This window comes from Hyperoodon ampullatus (assembly GCF_949752795.1).
Source record: "Hyperoodon ampullatus genome assembly, chromosome: 19".
NCBI classification, from domain to species: Eukaryota; Metazoa; Chordata; class Mammalia; order Artiodactyla; family Ziphiidae; genus Hyperoodon; species Hyperoodon ampullatus.
Genome location: NC_136932.1, coordinates 48,227,380 through 48,245,219, shown reverse-complemented (window position 1 = coordinate 48,245,219; position 17,840 = coordinate 48,227,380).

The window sequence follows — 17,840 nt, the reverse complement described above, 5'->3', positions numbered from 1 at the left end:
GAATAAGGACTTTCCAAAGAGAAAAAATAGAAGAAAAAGAAACATTAAAAAAAGAATACTTTCCAGCAAAAACTCAGTCAAGTTTTTAATGATTATAAAAAAACCCAGAAGATATAAGATTAAGGAGACAAGTACCAATACTCTTTATCCATTCACTAACTTTACCAAAATGAAATCCTCAAGGAAGCACTTGAGTACTGAAATACACCCAAGAACACCCAGTTATTGGTGTTTTTGGCACCTTATACTCTAAAAAATTGAGGATGCCCAGATGAGGTCAAGAAGAAAGTACTTGTAATTTACTTTAAAATACTTCAGTATTTGCAATGTGGCAAAATGTATTATTTAGGTTAAGCTATAACCCAGGTGCTGATCAACAATACACAGTCCCCGAGTGGTCTAGTGGTGTTTTAATTAGGAAACATATAACCAGAAGCTGTACCTACAGGCCAATCTGACATCTGTAGTTACATGGATCAGCTACAATTAAACAGTCCTCACTCCTGCAAAAACAGACTGGATAAGAATTATGAGGCCTGTATCCTTTACTCTTCGATTTGATACTCTAGGTTAAATTTCCATACGATCCTGTATCTAACAATTAATTTTGGTTGATGTTTGCCCAGAGCTTTCTACAAGAGAGCTCGACCTCTGAAATTTTATAATTTTCTCTGAGTTCACTTTTCATGGTAGATGGTGGTTGGATTATCTAGAGGACAGACAGCTGCAACCTGCTTAAATCAATCTGCTTCTTTCATCTGGACACGGGATAGATAAATGTTTGCCATGCAAACAGTGGCGTTTACTATATGCTGACCTCTCTGCAATAGATTACCTTTCTCCCACTCCATCTACTGTCCGCCCAACATCCTTCAGGACTCAGAAGTAATCACTTCTGTACAGTCTTCCCTCTTCAACCAACCACCACCAGGCTGAGTTACGAAGTACTCCATTTCTATTTTTACAGCCCTTCGCACACCACACTCTTTACACCACATTTTACATCACTAAAACCATTGTCTGTTTCTTCCACTGGACTGTATGCTCAATGAGAACATGTGCTATTTTCTTAATTATAAAATATTGCAAACACATGTAAGTATATCCACATATACACCACCTAGCTTTAGCACTTTGCTGTATTTGCTGCAGATCTTTAAGAAATAAAATATGACTTGGGCTTCCCTGGTGGTGCAGTGGTTAAGAATCCGCCTGCCAATGCTGGGGACATGGGTTCAATCCCTGGTCCAGGAAGATCCCACATGCCGTGGAGCAACTAAGCCCATGAGTCACAAGTACTGAGCCTGCGCTCTAGAGCCCGTGAGCCACAATTACTAAAGCCAGTGAGCCACAACTACTGAAGCCCGCGCTCCTAGAGCCCATGCTCCACCAACAAGAGAAGCCACCACAATGAGAAGCCCGCCTGTAGCAACAAAGACCCAACAATGCAGCCAAAAAATAAATAATTTATAAAAATGACAGATAATAGTTGAAGCCTCCACCCCCAACAAGAGGTAACTTATACCCTGTATTTGGTATTTACCATTCCCATGCAGCTCTCCATACTTTTGTTACATACATCTGTATGCATAAACACTAGTGTTGCATGTTTCCAACATTTAAATGCTGTAACATTGTACATACTCAATTTGCTTTTATCACGCATTATTTGATATTTATCCAGGTTGATAGTTAATTTTAACTGTATTTTTTTGCATTTACCTATACATATTTAAATTGTTCATTCCGCTACTGATGAATATTTTGGTTTCAAATTTTTCAGTTGCAAATAATATCACAGTATTTTTGTACATCTCCTTGTGCACGTATGGTTTCTATAAGACATATATCCAGAGGTGGAGCTGGTGGATCTAGGAATATGTCATCTCCAATCTTATTCATAATCTTGCCAAAATGCTCTCCAAAGTGACTGAACTAATTTACTCTATGTGGCAATATCTTCTAAGAGTTCCAAGATATTCTCTCCTTCTTCCTTTAATAACAGATCCTCCAAATTTTAGATGGGCGCATAGCCAACTAAAATATATAGTATCTTTTCTCAAAAATTTTTTAACTATCTGTGGCCATGTGCCTAAGTTCTGGCCAATGGGATGTAAATAGAAGTTGGGCCACTTCTAGGTGATACCCTTAAAAAGATGAGATGGACCCTCCCCCTTCTTAATTGGTATGTGGATATGATGGCCATAGCTGGAGTAGCTATCATGAAACCAAAGAATGAAGGTGCCTACTAAAGCTGACAGATCAAAAAACTAAAAGAAGCCTGTGTCATAAACATTTTATCAGCTCTATGCTTGGAATGTTACGAGAGAAAAACTTCCACCTCACTAAACCATGTTATAGTTGGATTTTTGTTACAACAGTCAGAACGTGTATCCTAACAAAACACACTCCCATTGGCAGTGTGTAAGAACATATGTTGTTCCGCATCGTCAACATTTTTATCAGACCTTAATTTTTGCCAAATCGATATAGGTTTTTGAAATGCTATTCTACTGCTTTAACTTGTATTTTTATGACTCCTAGTGAAGTTGAGTCATCTTTTCATATTTATTGGTCATTCTAGTCTTCTCTTTTGTGAAGTTCCTGTTGATACTTTGCCCATTTTTCCACCGGACTATACTCTTCTTGTCAACTAAAAGCTTTAAATATTCTGGAGATATATATATATATATATATATATGTATCAAAATACTTCTTCCTGACTTAACCTTATTGTTGTGAGCTAACTTCAGTTTTCTTAGCTGTCCAACAAGGAGGTTAACACGGTTTTACAGCATTTTAATTTGAGTGTATGTAGACTGGGAACGTAATTCTTAGTTCTGAATATGAAGACATCTTTCAGAAAGCATCCAGAATTCGCAAACATACTTCTAAAATACTACATGATGGATTTTTCTTATAAAAGGCACACAACAATCAAAAAAAAAAAAGGAATTCCAGAGACTGACACTGTCCTCAAAAAATCGTTAGAACTAAAGGATGTAATAACGTAGGCAAAGTGAAAGAGACAGACTGACTCCAAGTAAAAAAAACTTTACTGAAAAGGAAATGTAATCACATTACACTTCATGGCCTTTTGAGTAATATTTACTATCATAAGAAATCTGTCGATTTCTAATTTTAAAATCTGTAAAAAGAAATTTAAAAATGTATAGACAAAACATGTTAATTATGTTTTATAGAAAATGCAAATGCCCGAGCCTTGAGACTGCAGAAAGTATAGATGTGCAAAGTAAAAAGTGAAAGGTAGAGAAGGAATAGAAGAGTAAATGATGATATCTTTATGTTATTAAGGAAGGAGTTGAGATACTGTCTTTAATTGATGGAACAAGGAATAAAGATATGTTATAGAGGTAACAAACAGTGGAACAAAAAAAGTGATATAATTACATAAAGAAGGATAGTCTAGATGGAATAAGCTAAATCATTACTTAAGACAGTGGAAATCAACAAATGTTAATATTTATAAGTCAGTAACAGAAAGATGTCATTTATACATACTGAGAGGAAGCCAAATGAAAATACTATTAAAAGTAGTTCTTCCTTGGTACTGTGACTGGGGGTAGGGCAGGGAACTATTGCCTTTTTTTTTGGCCACACCACACAGCTTGCAGGATCTTAGTTCCCCGACCAGGGATTGAACCCAGGCCCATGGCAGTGAAGACGCCAAGTCCTAACCACTGGACCGCCAGGGAAGTTCCCTATTGCTTTTTTTATTTGATCCACATCCGATTTTTAAAAGTGATATGCAATACTTCAAACAAAAATTTACTGTTTCAAAAAGGAACAGTATGGGGCTTCCCTGGTAGCGCAGTGGTTGAGAGTCCGCCTGCCGATGCAGGGGACGCGGGTTTGAGCCCCGGTCCGGGAGGATCCCACATGCCGCGGAGTGGCTGGGCCCGTGGGCCATGGCCGCTGAGCCTGCGCTCCGCAACTGGAGAGGCCACAACAGTGAGAGAGGCCCGTGTACCGCAAAAAAAAAAAAAAAAAAAAAAGGAACAGTATGGACTCTGTACAAATTTCCAGGGACCACGTAAAAGATTAGGCGCTCTTAGAAATTATGAATTTCTGGAGTTAAATTTTTTTTTTTGGTCTCACTACTTGCTTGCTGACTGAGAAACAGACACCTGAGGTATGCCTGTCAGTATCCTCCTGACAGTTATCACAGCTTTTTTGATTTGAGAATTGAGATCACAGAGATGAACCTATTCAATGCAACAAACATTTATTGCCCACTATGTGCCAGGCACTATGAACCAGAGGTAGAATAAACACCAGGGTAATAAATTTAGTCACCTATGTTAACTGTTTCCAAGATATGACTTCCACCCAAACAATTTACTGGTTGTTCTTAAGTTTTACTTTCATGATCTCAACCCTCTTAGAATAATACTGCACTGCCACCAAAACCCTTCTAGGAACTGAAATCCTGATGCTGAACACTAATTTATTTATTCCCATCTACAACCTTCAACCCGGTCATAGTGGCCAATTACTGGTTCAACTGCACCACTCTTGTTCCCCGACATCATGCTCCATCAAGGTGACAGATGATTTGCTTGTCCATTATCAAACCTTCCTCTCTGGGACTATCTGGGTTTCCTGCTATTGACAGCTGCTAGATAAATTCCCACAAACATCAGCTTCTATCCAAGAAGCCCCACACTGGTGACCCACAGAAGAACTGGTCTGAAGGTGTGTTTGGCTCATAGTTTCATTTAATTTTAAAAAAAGAACTACCTTTTTGCCAAATTCAAAAAGATCTCTAACTTTTCTAGGAAAATGAAATCGGACAACCCTGACCAAACGTTACACATGGCATGAACCTCATTCAGAAGGGTCAGGACTTCACCACTCTCCAATTGGCTCGTTTCACTCATTTCTACTACCTATCTGGTTCTAGGTATTCTATTAATAGTTTGCAATCCCTAGTCCAGCCTACCTTTATTCTATATTCGAGCTGATCTTTCACCATGTAGGAAAGGGGAACTTTTTATTCTGGTAGACATCCTATTGGAAAAGTTACTTCTCAAAAATCCTTCTAATCTTCCTGCAAAAGCACAAACTACACTTTCTCAGAACAGTTTTGTCCAAGAAACCTTTACCGTTGGAAAGGGTTATTCATTAGCCAATCAATAAGTACCTCCTAAAATCCTGCTTAAAAAAAAAAATCCTGCTCAAAAGAACAGCATGAGTTAGTCAGATTTAAACTGCACAATGCTCAAATAAAGGCACACGTCTATCTGAACCGCTAGTCTGCTCTGATGAAATCAACCCACTATTGACAAGTTAGTTGAAGTCAGCAATTATTAAGTGCCTCTCTTTTAAGTACTGAGTTGGCCAAAAAGCTCATGCGGCTTTTTCTGTAAGTTCCAGAAAAAACCCAAACGAACTTTTTGGCCAACCTAATACCACGCAGCAGCATTCTAGGTTTTAGAAATATAATGAACAAGACACACACTTCCATTCAAGGAGGCTGCACTCCAGTCCAAACAGGCAACATTAACGGTTGAGTACTTGGTGTAATGAAAGCATATATGAAGGTCATCGTGAAGGCTCAGGAATTTTTAAGAGGAAATAACCTCTAAACTAAAATTTGCTAAGTGTAAAGATGAGGATGTCAACCAAGACAAGAGGTAATGGGAGGAGACAGGGTGTTCAGCCTAAGAGAATTGAGAGTTTGAACTGAGTACAAAGGGGAAATGCAAAGAAGTGAAACTGGGAAGATAAGCAGTGGTCAGATTATGAAAGGTCTTCCAAGCCAAATAAAGAAAACCTGAGTACCACTCTTCACTCCTACCCTTTATGGCACTTCCAATCATTCAAGTTTTATCCTGAGGGAAAAGAGAAGTCATTAAATGAGGAACAGGAAAAGAAGCTTAAGAAGCACCAAAAGGAATCATCTAGAGAGCACTGAAGAAGGTAGAAGTTGCTCTGTAAAGACATTATCAAGACAAGCACAGAAAACAAGCACAGACTGGGAGAATACATTTGCAAAAAAAAAATCTGATAAAGGACTTTGTACCCAAAATATAAAAACAAAATTATTAAAACTCAGTAAGGAACCAACCCAATTTAAAAATGGGCCAAAGACCTTAACAGAAACCTTACTAAAGAAGATACATGCATATGAAAAGATGCTACATGTTATATGAAGGAAAAGCACAGTTAAATGAGATACGACTACACACCTATTAGAATGGCCAGTGTCTAGAACACTGACACCAAATGCTACCAAGGATGCAGACCAAGAGGAGCCTGCATACATTGCTGGTGGGTATGCAAAATGGCATACTCTGGCAGAGTTTGGCCGTTTCTTATAAAACTGAACAATTTTTACTATACAACCCAGCAATTACATTTCTTCACACTTATTCCAAAGGATTTGAAACCTTATGTCAACACAAAAACCTACATATTGATGTTTATAGCTTTACTCGTAACTGTCAAAACCTGGAAGCAACCAAGACGTCCTTCAGTAGGTGAATGGATAAACTGGTACATCCAATTGAATATTATTCAGCACTAAAAAGAAATGACCTAACAAACCATAAAGACATGGAAGACCCTTAAACACATATTACTGACAGAAGCTTATCTGAGGCTATATACTGTATGATTCCAATTGTATGACATTCTGAAAAAGGTAAAACTATGAAAACAAAAGAAGCTGTGATTGCTAGCGGTGGGAGTTGGGGAGATGAATAGGCAGAGCAGAGAATGTTGAGGGCAGTGAAAACGCTCTGTATATTACAATGATGGATATGTCACTATACTTTTATTCAAACCCATACAAAGTACATCTAGTGAACCCTATGGTAAACTACAGATCTATAGACTGGGTGATTATGATGTAGCAGTGTACATTCATCTATAGTATTAAAAAAAAAAAGTACTATTCTGGTAAATGATGTTGATAATGGGAGAAGCTATGTGTGGGGGCAGAAGGTATATGAGAAATCCTGAACCTTCCTCTCAATTTTGTTGTAAACCTAGAACTGCTCTAAAATATAAAGGGGGGGGGAAAAAAAGGCAGTTGGTGGAATTCCAAAGCACAGTAAAAGGGGTTACCATGAAGAATTGGATACTGAGTCCAAAGCAATAAAGGGTGTAAATACAGGTTATTTTATTGATATGGTATCTAAAAGTTAAAGGCTTTGACTTATTACCTTCATGAATTAGGAAGCAAAGCCATGAGACAAGTACACATATGCCGTGTGTGCTGGCATGGGAAGGAAGCAGACAAGGATTTGAAGACACATGGAACAAATGAGCGGAAAAGGTGACTATATCCTTACACAGAATTGCTTTGCAGCACCATGGGCTCAGCAAAGGTTGAAATGCTTATGTTATCCATCTACAGTGTATGATTATACCCGATTAGACAACAACTTGCAAAGTTGTGTGATTGCTTCAGTAGTGTCACAACCCATATTCTTCAAAAAATATTAATCATTCACTCAAAAAAACAAAAAAACCACTGAACACCTATTACGTAAGTAGTGTGCCAAAGACTTCAAAAAGGAACTTTCAGGAGTCAGTAAATTAAAGCAGAGGGATAAAAATCATGAGACCAAATGGAACAAATGAGCTTATAAATAACGGTTTTGTTTTGTTTCAGGTCATGAGCTCACTGATCCTACCTTTCAAACTCCAGGTACCAATAAGCTGGATGAACAGCACACTCACTCTGCCAACTATTAGAAACTGACTATGGAAAACCAGTTTTGGGGAAGGTTTTATGAAGAGTTCAGTTATGTAAAATAGGATTTACCTGGGCCGAACAGAAAGGTTTTTGAAGCAGAGGAGCAGTCTTACTACTGAAAAGTGCCAGAAAAAACTGAGGGATTACAAGACGTTGACCGAGTCGAGTCTGAGATACAGAGGGTTGCCAAAACGTTTTAAGCTAGCCCTTGTGAACAGGAGGAATCCTAGTTTTAACTTGGATGAGTCAATAGCAGTCAGGCCCAATTCCCGTTCCTGAATCCCACCACTCCACATCACCAGGACAACAGTGGCACTGAGGCAATGGTGACAGCGTCTGGTGATCTGGTGGTAGACTGTGGATGCTTCTGAAGAGATGTGGAGTCCAAAACGAAACTCTCATCAGTGAAGATCAAAGGCATTCCAATTCCTAGAGGAAATGTATATCCCTAATGTGGTATTCAAGGACCTTTACAGGCACACCTTAAATTTTCTTATTCTCTGCAACTTTCACTCACATACCTCTTTATATTGTTGGGTTTTCTAGTCATTCCCTTAACACTTTTTCTTATTTGTCCAAATCCTAACAACTCTTCAAGACCTAGTTCAAATGCCACCTTTTTCCCGACACAAGGCAGGTGGAATTACCGTCCTCCAAACTTCCTCAGAGGGCATTTTCACTTTCTTGTGTTAGCATTTATCCTTAAAACTAAAAAGACTGAAGCTTTCTCAATGCCTTTACCAGATCCTCAATAAACATTTCCTAAATGAACGGTCAGGTGTAGGCTAAACCATGTGTAAGAGTTTAACTTTCAAATCTTTACTTTTTTTGTGCTTAGGTTTGGCATCATCTAACTTCTCCAATGATCATCTAAGCCATAATAATTCATAACATCAGTTATTCTCGAGTTCTGTTTAGGGCCAGGTTCTTGCCTTCTAACTAGTCCCTATACTGCCCACCAATCCCCCCACCCTCATACAACTTAGAATGAGCTTTTAAAAATCATTTATACTACTCACCAGCTCAAAGTCCTTCAATGACTTCCATTAGAATAAAATTCAAACCATGACGTGTGATTTGGTCTACCTTTCCAAGCTGCACAAAGGCCATCCCAACCTACCACTCATATACATTTTTTGTTCCTCCAAGGTGCTATGCTTTTCCGTCTCAGTTTCTGCACATACTATTCCTTCTGCCTGTAATACTGTTACCCAGCAAGACTTTTTGCAATGGCTGGCTTCTTAAATCCTCAACTCCAAGGTCCCTTTTGAGATGTATTCCCTGTCTACCTGTACACAGGAGAGTATCCAAGCATGTCATAGGCATTCATATTTACTAAATGAAATTTTTAGGTTTTCAATAACTGCCTATCCCGACCCTAGCCCTGCCATTTCCACTGATCCGTCAGGCAAGGCTAAGCTGTTTCACACAGTAACTTTTTCTCACAAGTCTAGGAAAATTACCATCATTTTAGAGAAGTTAACTTGTTCAAGGTCATAAAACTACTAAATGATGGAGAAGGATCTGATTGCAAGGTCTAATTTTATGCCTATAGTCTAAACCACTATGCTACTCCTGGCTCCATCTACTTGTTCAACCTTAATACCTAATCACAATTACCCCATACCCACCGTCTAAACCTCATTTACCCTTTAAATACTTTCTCCCAATACACATTCCATATTTAATAAAAATAACTTTGTATTCTATTTCCCAAGGTATACCAAAAACTGTTCAGGACAGCTGATGTATATCATTATAATTCATTCTCAATAGAATTTGTTCTGGATACAACTTAAAACGGGCTCAGACAAGTATCATAAATAATAAATGAAAAAAATTTTTACTCATCTTTGTTAAGAATAAGCACTCAAATGTTTATTAATGGTCAATCATTACCTTGGAACAAAAAGAGGCTTGCTTTTAATAATGCAGAAGCAAAAATCCTTCAACCTTTAAAAGAAAACACAAATTGAAAATTGCTTCCAATATGAAAATAAAGCACCATTTCTCAAATGGTAGTTTTGGCTTTCTTAAAGCCTAGCAAGCACTCCCAGATGACCTCAAAAGAGAAAGAAAATAAACACTTCATTGTCTTTTGTGAGCTCTAATAATTACATGGCTCCATACACTAAAGAACACCTAGGAACATCTCTTCCATCCAAACCCTACCAGTAGGCTAAAATTTAATATGTGGTCATCCATTTTTCTTATGCACTAGCTTCCAGGTGCTATGTCAAAGTGACAAAATGCACTACTACTTGTGTAAGAAAAAATTTTAAATACACCCTGCCCCCCAAAATCCCAAGTATTAACTGCTAGTATTTTTTTTTGGGGGGGGGGGGTGCTGCAGGGGGCCCAAGCTGCAGGCTTGCAGGATCTTAGTTCCCTGCCCAGGGATGGAACCCAGGAATTTGGCATTGACAGCGCTGAGTCCTAACAACTTGACTGCCTGGGAATTCCCCCATGATTTTTTTGGGGGGGTCGGCTAGAGTTTTAAAGTTGGTAATAATTTAAAGCTAGTATTTAATTATAACCTTTATATCAGAGAGTTCACTTACTTAAAGGTTATGCCACTAGCCAATATTTTTTTGTTTAGCTAGACCCTTTAATCATACACATAGACTAGCATTTATCCTCCCTTGTTTGTTTTGTTCAGGTCCTCCTTACCATCATATCACACCCCTGTATGACTTGCTCTTCACTTCCCTCCTTGCCAGTACAACGCTGGAGTGAAGCCTGGAGACTGACTGGAGGGAAGTCACCCGTCCCCAACCCCCCAACCCCGGTCCCAACCCTTTAAGATCTTGTAACACTTCACAAAATAATGCTATACCAGTTTAGAAAACTGTAGACATATCGCTCAGATATAAATCACCTTCCCTGCTGTAGTAATTAAATGTTTTCACTTTAACCTCTATTTACTCTTCTCATTAATAGTAATGCAGTACCAGGGAGGAGAGATTCCAAAATCTCACCACCTTTTTCTCTTATTTAAAAACTACTCCTTCCATGAAAATCCAGCATTGGCTTAATATTATTATACGATGCTTCCTACAATATTCCAGAAAGAGCACAAAGATTTCTTTCCCATTTTTGATCAGCTGTCTATTGTCAGCTTTAACTGGAGCTGAAAAACAGAAGGTCTTCATAAACCAAAAGTCATCACTGAGTTTTAAGATAGGGAGATTTAAATAATTCTTCTTGAAGATATTTTCTTTGCCCTGAAAAAACCCTGAAATATGAAATTAGTAAAGCACCATACAAAATAAAAAGAAAACAATGCAGACAAAGGAGTAAGGTACATTTCAATTTAATCAGTGTGCACACAAATTTGTAAAAATTCTAGACACATACATTAAGTCGCAAAGAAGATTCAAGAATTCTTGTTCACATCTAAATATTAGCTTAAACTGTGGAAATTTGGCTACTTATTCTCATCACTATTACATGCATTTAGTTACATACTTACCAAATTTTCAGTGTCTGCTTATCCTTGCTAGGAAAGAACAGAGTTCCTTAGAAATTTACTTCACTTTAAATCTTAAAGACATAAATTGAGGGTCCACACTTTGTGTAGTGCTTATCTAGAATACAACATTACCATTATCACATATTTAAATTATCAAATTTCAGATTTATTTTAGAAGACTATCACTGTTCATACTAAAAAGCATGAGTTGACTTTTTATTATTGGCTTACAAAGATCACAGCAGGAAATACAATGTGAAAACATCCTTAGATAAACTGATGTTAGCTAGGATGTGGCTAAAAGCTAGAGAGAAAAAATCCATGTGTTACAATGACAGAAGGGATTTAACAGGGGATCAAGTAATCAGAAATATACTCAGGCTAATTTTCACTGGTATACACAGTCCCAGAAATCAGTAGTCCAACCCAAGTTTTTCATGCAAGGCTAGAATGATTTAAGAATACATTTGAAATTCTCAAGCCTCACTCAGAGACTCCTGTAAGCAATTAGTCTGCATGACCATTTTGGGCAAGCTTTCCTTCAACTCTATTCCCAGCTTAACTACTCAAGAATCACTGGACAGACAGAAATTCTGGTCTTTAAATTTTAAACCTACGCAACATGGCAACCAAAAGCATTGAGGAAAAAAACCACTTTTGCCTGTCAACTAAAAAAATTTTTAAGTTAAAAAAAATTTTTTTAACACTAGTTTTGAGTAAAAACATCTTTCCTATCTCACCAGAAAGAAATAATTTACATGTTAAAGTTTTTGCAGTTATATAGTCTATTAACTGAAGGTCAGGAAAAAAGTGAGCCCCAATTATTAGAGAAACATCAGGAGGTAAAATAATCACCTTCTTAACATTCTCGATTCAGGTAATAGAGTGTAGAAACTCATACACTTTGATCAAAGTGTCCAACTTAAGTTAAATTTAAATGGAAAAATAGTGATATATAAAAGTATAAAATAGTACTCACCAGAAAAGCAGCTTTAAAGAGATGGTTTTAAGGAAAACCATTTCCACTGTATCTACGCCATTTCTTATACAGATTAAACTGTGAAAGGCAATGAAACTTAAGCCCTTAGGCAATTTTATACGTTAAAAAACAAGTGGATATCTTATAAAATAATTTTATTATCGGTTGATAAATCAAGGTCTTTATCACCATCCCAGTTTAATAGGAGTAAAAAATCAGTAGTTGTACGGTCAGACTCACATTATACAACATTACACTTAAGGTGAAGAGGAAGCCACACAGAATAGCAGAATGGTTCAGGTAGGCTTGTATAAACTAAATTGTATACTTTCTTCTTCTTTCCTCAGTATTTAAAATTTTTATCAACATAAGAGCACAATATTTAAAGGTTAAAGAAAATCTCTGAAGGATGGTTCAAGACAACAATGAACGCTAGTAGAACCAATGAAACTAATAAAAGCTTTCATAACCTGTTATGTCCTCACTGATCCTCAAAAGGAATACACAAAGAATGTGTCTATATTTCTTGATGGGTAGTCAGCTTTCATCTGAATATTAAAAAGGTTCTTCTTAGTTCAAATTAAAATGAACCCACAGTGGTGGTGCACCAACAGGTTATAGTTTACAAAAAGGATGAACAAAATTAGTACTTACAACAAGAGTTACCAAAAACATCTAAGAACAAAAAAGCAGTATAAAAATATATTCTGGCATACGACTGCACACCATTTATCACTACTAGAGGTGAGGAACCTTGACTTTTTATCTGTTGATTCATACTGTAAAAAGTTAAAAGGTAAGTATGAGTACCAAGGAGTGGCTTAAGTAGGAGACCCTGGACCCAAACCCCCTGCACTCCATATACCAACATGAGCATACAGCCAATTAAAACTTTCAGTCTTCCTTCTATGTACAACATATCTATTTAGGTTTAACCGTAACCCAATAATAAAGGAGCAGTATTACACCTTTATTACAACTAAGGTGAGCAAACCTAGAGCTACTTTGGCCCAAGTACTGAGTGTTTTAAGAAGTGTCCAATGTCATACTCACATTTAAGTAACTGCACAGCTTTCTTCCTGGTGTGGGTTATATGGATATGTTTGAAAAAAATAGGAACATCAGGTACTTACAGATTAAACTAACCTGTACTGGCAGGGCTGTGGGATTTTTCTTCTCTACCAGTAAGTAGCAAATGCTGAAATTCTGCTGCTAGTTAACAAAAACACAAATTGTATTAAACTAAGGAGTTCAATTCATAGCTTAAAAAGTCAATGTGCATAAAATTTCCTCAGAGCCTGACATTACTACATTAAAAAAAAATTTCCCTGTCTTACAGAAAGTACCTTATATTGGCTACTAAATTTAGAGTGACCTTATGAGAATCAGTTAATAATACTGTATATCCCTTGGACACCTCTCAATTTTAATAAATTATATATTGCAGTATGTGTACTATGAAGATATGGATTACTCTAAAAGGAGAGGGGGTACATCTATCTAGGAAAAAAAATCTCTGCATGATAATTTCTACTTTAAGTACATGTAGACACATCCCACAGAAACAAGCAATTTCTAATATTTTAAATTCAACTTCTAAAATACTTGACTTCATTTCCATATATTAAAGGTTTTCAATTTTAAAAGCATGGGCTGAAAAGTACATTCTATTGCTTCTCCTAGAAGTACACTAACAAGCTAACAGCTAAAAGGCAGGGTATGCTCAGTAACTAAATCTCCCATGTTTTCCTAACTCAAACTTACAGAAATTTTAATAACGTTTCCCTTGGTCCACTTGCGTAGTTAAGCAGACTTGTTTTATTAGTAGAAACTGGAAAATGACGTGGCAAACCTTGTTTATTTTCATCTGATTGCCAAATTATTTATAAATAAAAATATTAAGAATGAGCTACATTATAATAAATGATTTGATGAAATCTTGCATAACAAATGTAAACCAAGACCAAAATACTATTACCTTTCATTACATTTAAGGTTCTTAAAAGTCTAACAATACTGTACAATGGCCTCTCACCCAAATCACTACTGGTTTGTGTGTAGTAAGCTGGGCAAACAACATTCTTCATTTTTATCCAAGTTGAGCATCAATGAATTTCACTGCCAGTTCCTCACATTTAAACAAAAATGAAGGCATACGTTTCTTAACTATAATAATGGTAAAAAAAAAAAAAAACCAGACACAGTAAGAATGCCAAAAGGCCTGGAGAATTCCAATAAAGGACTTCCCCTTTTTTACAAACAAAGCATTACACAAACGCGACCAAACACACAGCACATTACTGAAACTGTGCCGTATCACAACCTTACATACCATTACAGCATTTGGAATTAATGGCTGGGGTCCAAGTAATCAATTGTTAAAACAGTTTACTCACATGTATCTTCTCTGTAGTTAATGTGCCCAAAATTGCAACATATACACAAACATATATTCTCATGATAAAGCTGATTATTTGCCTCCTAAAGAACCTAACCATGAACCAGTCTTCATTTATAATACAGTGTTCAATTTGCTTCAAATAGAAATAGTTCAAATTAGCTTCAGTGAAGATCTCCTTTGGGTCTCCAATTTCTGCCTTAATATGATTTCTATATCCTGACTCGTAAAATGTAATTTCCCCTGAGAATATACATCAGATTAGTTGAATAGACTTAAAGAGAGATGGTTCAAAAATTTCAAACTAATAGTTTCAAGCTATTATTTTTCCAGAGTTGGGAAGAAAATGAAAAGCTCTTTCTTTTATGGCCAAATTATGATGCAGAAATGTATGAAGTCCACAGCAAGAAAAACAATGCTTATAAAAAGCAATTCTCCTCTGAGCCTTACTGAAGAAATCTAGTTTTTATAAAAATGATACTTTCAAACTTATTTTCCTACAAAAATGCCAAGTAAGAACATGAAAACACTTGGAAATGTTGGAGATATTTAAAGTATTAGGGAGCTCAAACTGAGGTCCTGCTTTCCCCATTTGCTATGTATTAGTTTGAATTAGGTTCATAACAGGGGATGCCTAAGAGCCAAGATATTAAAAGTATAGTTCTGAAATTCAACATTAATTACAAAATTATGAATATCCACTATGTGCATGACACTATATATAACATCATTAAAGTAGCTGCTTATTTTGCCAAGAAATATCAGATGATTGCTATACTATTAAAACAAAAGATCATTTATTAAAATGATTCAGATGACAGAAAACAAAATACTGAGAAAGAAGGCTAAAAAGGAGTAACCTATACTAATATTCAAATCATGAGATAGCCAGCAGAAGTGGGAGAATGTTTACTTACAAAACTCTGCCTTATAGTCAATAGTCTTATAATGAATCTCTTCTTTTAGAAGATTTCCATAAGAGTAAGAAAACCAGTTTCATTTTGGAATAACATACAAAGGTTATTCAATAAGGTAGATAAATACCGCCTTTAAGAAAAGACATACTTGGTTTACACAAAATTTTAGGGAACATGTTTACTACTTTTTAAAAAATCCCCTAACCGATACAAGTGTCAGTTTACTTAAACAAAATTTCATCTCAGTAAGGAAGTGACTTCAACATTTCCTTTCAGTAATTTACCAAGTTTTACCTGTGGATATAATAGATACCTGAAAGTTAAGTAATTCTCAAAACTGTATTTGTCTGAGTCAGAGGACTACAAAGATTGAAGAACCTACATCTTAGATATCTGTATTACCTTCAACAAATTATGTCACCCTTAGAAAATCCCTCCCACCCCAGTACTCAAGCATTTAAGAGGGTATTTCAATTATAATTATTTCAATGATCACTATTAGAATTAGGACAAGCAACTTCACTCTTGAATATTTCAGTATATTGGGGAATGATGGATGCAATAGAAAACAACTCCAGCTGAGGAGTCTTAAAAGATGCAGTTATTGAGCAGGTAGTAAAATATTCCAGTGGAATTTTTTTGTTGTGACACAATTCTTTTTTCAAACATTAATATCTTTTTTCCATGATTCAGTTACAGAGAAAAGCTTATATTCTAATTACAAAGGTGAAAATTTGGAATTCATTTAATTCATATTTCTTCTTTATGCTTCCAAGAATTAAAACCACAGAGAAACACAAGCCTGGGTTTGCTAAACATTGTACTGTAAGTGAACTGTTACTGTTCAGAGGAAAATGCTATCTGCATAAAACAGTGGCTTTAACACGGGAAGGAACAAAAGTAATCCAAGTTAATGTTTTGGCCTCTCTTCCAGTTCCCCCGTTACTTGCCCACTACAACATACACACATAAACACAACTTTTTCCACCAAATAAAAGCAATTTTTAGTTGGAAACAAACCCGGATGTTTTTCATGTGTGCATATTGCATCAAATATTGTTCAGTAAGGATAAAAATGAAACTCAAAATAATCATTCCAAAACCACAATTCAATATACTAAACTTTACTATGTGAAACAATTTCAGTTTTTGGCTGCCTGAAAATTTGTAATCCATCCATACTGATACGTGTGTAATACCCAGACTCTTATTATATCAAATGTGTAGTGTATACGCATACATACCACACAAACACACCATCTTCCCACTTTTCACAGGGCTCTACATTAACATTTGCTCTAATGTGGTGAGATTTGGAAATATTAAAAATCACAAGTATTTCCAGATGACCTTTCAACCTTAACATTCAATGCATAACTTTGGGATTAAAAATGCAGATTTCAGTATCCAGTGGCATTTCCAATGATTATTATCCTTGAGGTTAAATTTAATAGTTTGAGGAGAAAATAACCAGTAAGATTTTCCTAAAAGTGAAAGGGAAAATTTGAATGAAACATTTCATGCCTCCAAATCAAGAACGTCAAATTTTGTCAATTTACTCAAGTTCAATATAAATAACACCAGCTTTACTGAGGCTGTTAAATATTATGTAACACCAAGTAAATTACATAAAATTACATATGTCAAATACTTTTTTCTGTTTATTAACACCACAGTCAAACGTGAATATTAATATAGAGCCTTCTCTGCCAAAAGAGTATAAAAATCCTAAATTTAATTAAATTTAGGGGCCTTCACCAAACTTGCTGCAAGTTTGGGGACATGAATATCCAACAGCCATAAAGCTGTGAAAGCCCCTATAAGGAATAAAATAAATCCCACTTGCCTCAGACTGAACAGGGCAACACTGAGACTCAGCCTCAGCCTGTCCTATGGCAGGGCTATAGGAAGAAGAAAATTTTAATTTTAGAAAAACATTACCCAATTAATTTAAGACATGCATTAAAAAAAATCCCAATGATCAAGCAAGCAAAGGAAAAAAGAGTAGCTCTTTAAAAAAAAAAAAAATCTACTGTCCATTATAATTCCACTCTGAGCCCATACTTTTACTGAGAATCTCGCCCACCCCTGCAAATAACTAAATTTAATTAAACTGAGTTTAAGTTCAGTATGTGACTTGATCAGTGGAACAGGAGTGCTCAAAGAATATCTACCCCATTCCTAACAGTAAAAGTGTGAAAATTCAAATCAAATGATATCCAGCAGTCACTCAAAAGTTGATCCTCACCTGCTGGTCTTGTTACTGTCATACACACAATAGAAACTAGTGCCAGACAAAAATCGTTTTTGTTTTTTTTAAAGAAAGTGGTAACAGTGGATGTAAGGTA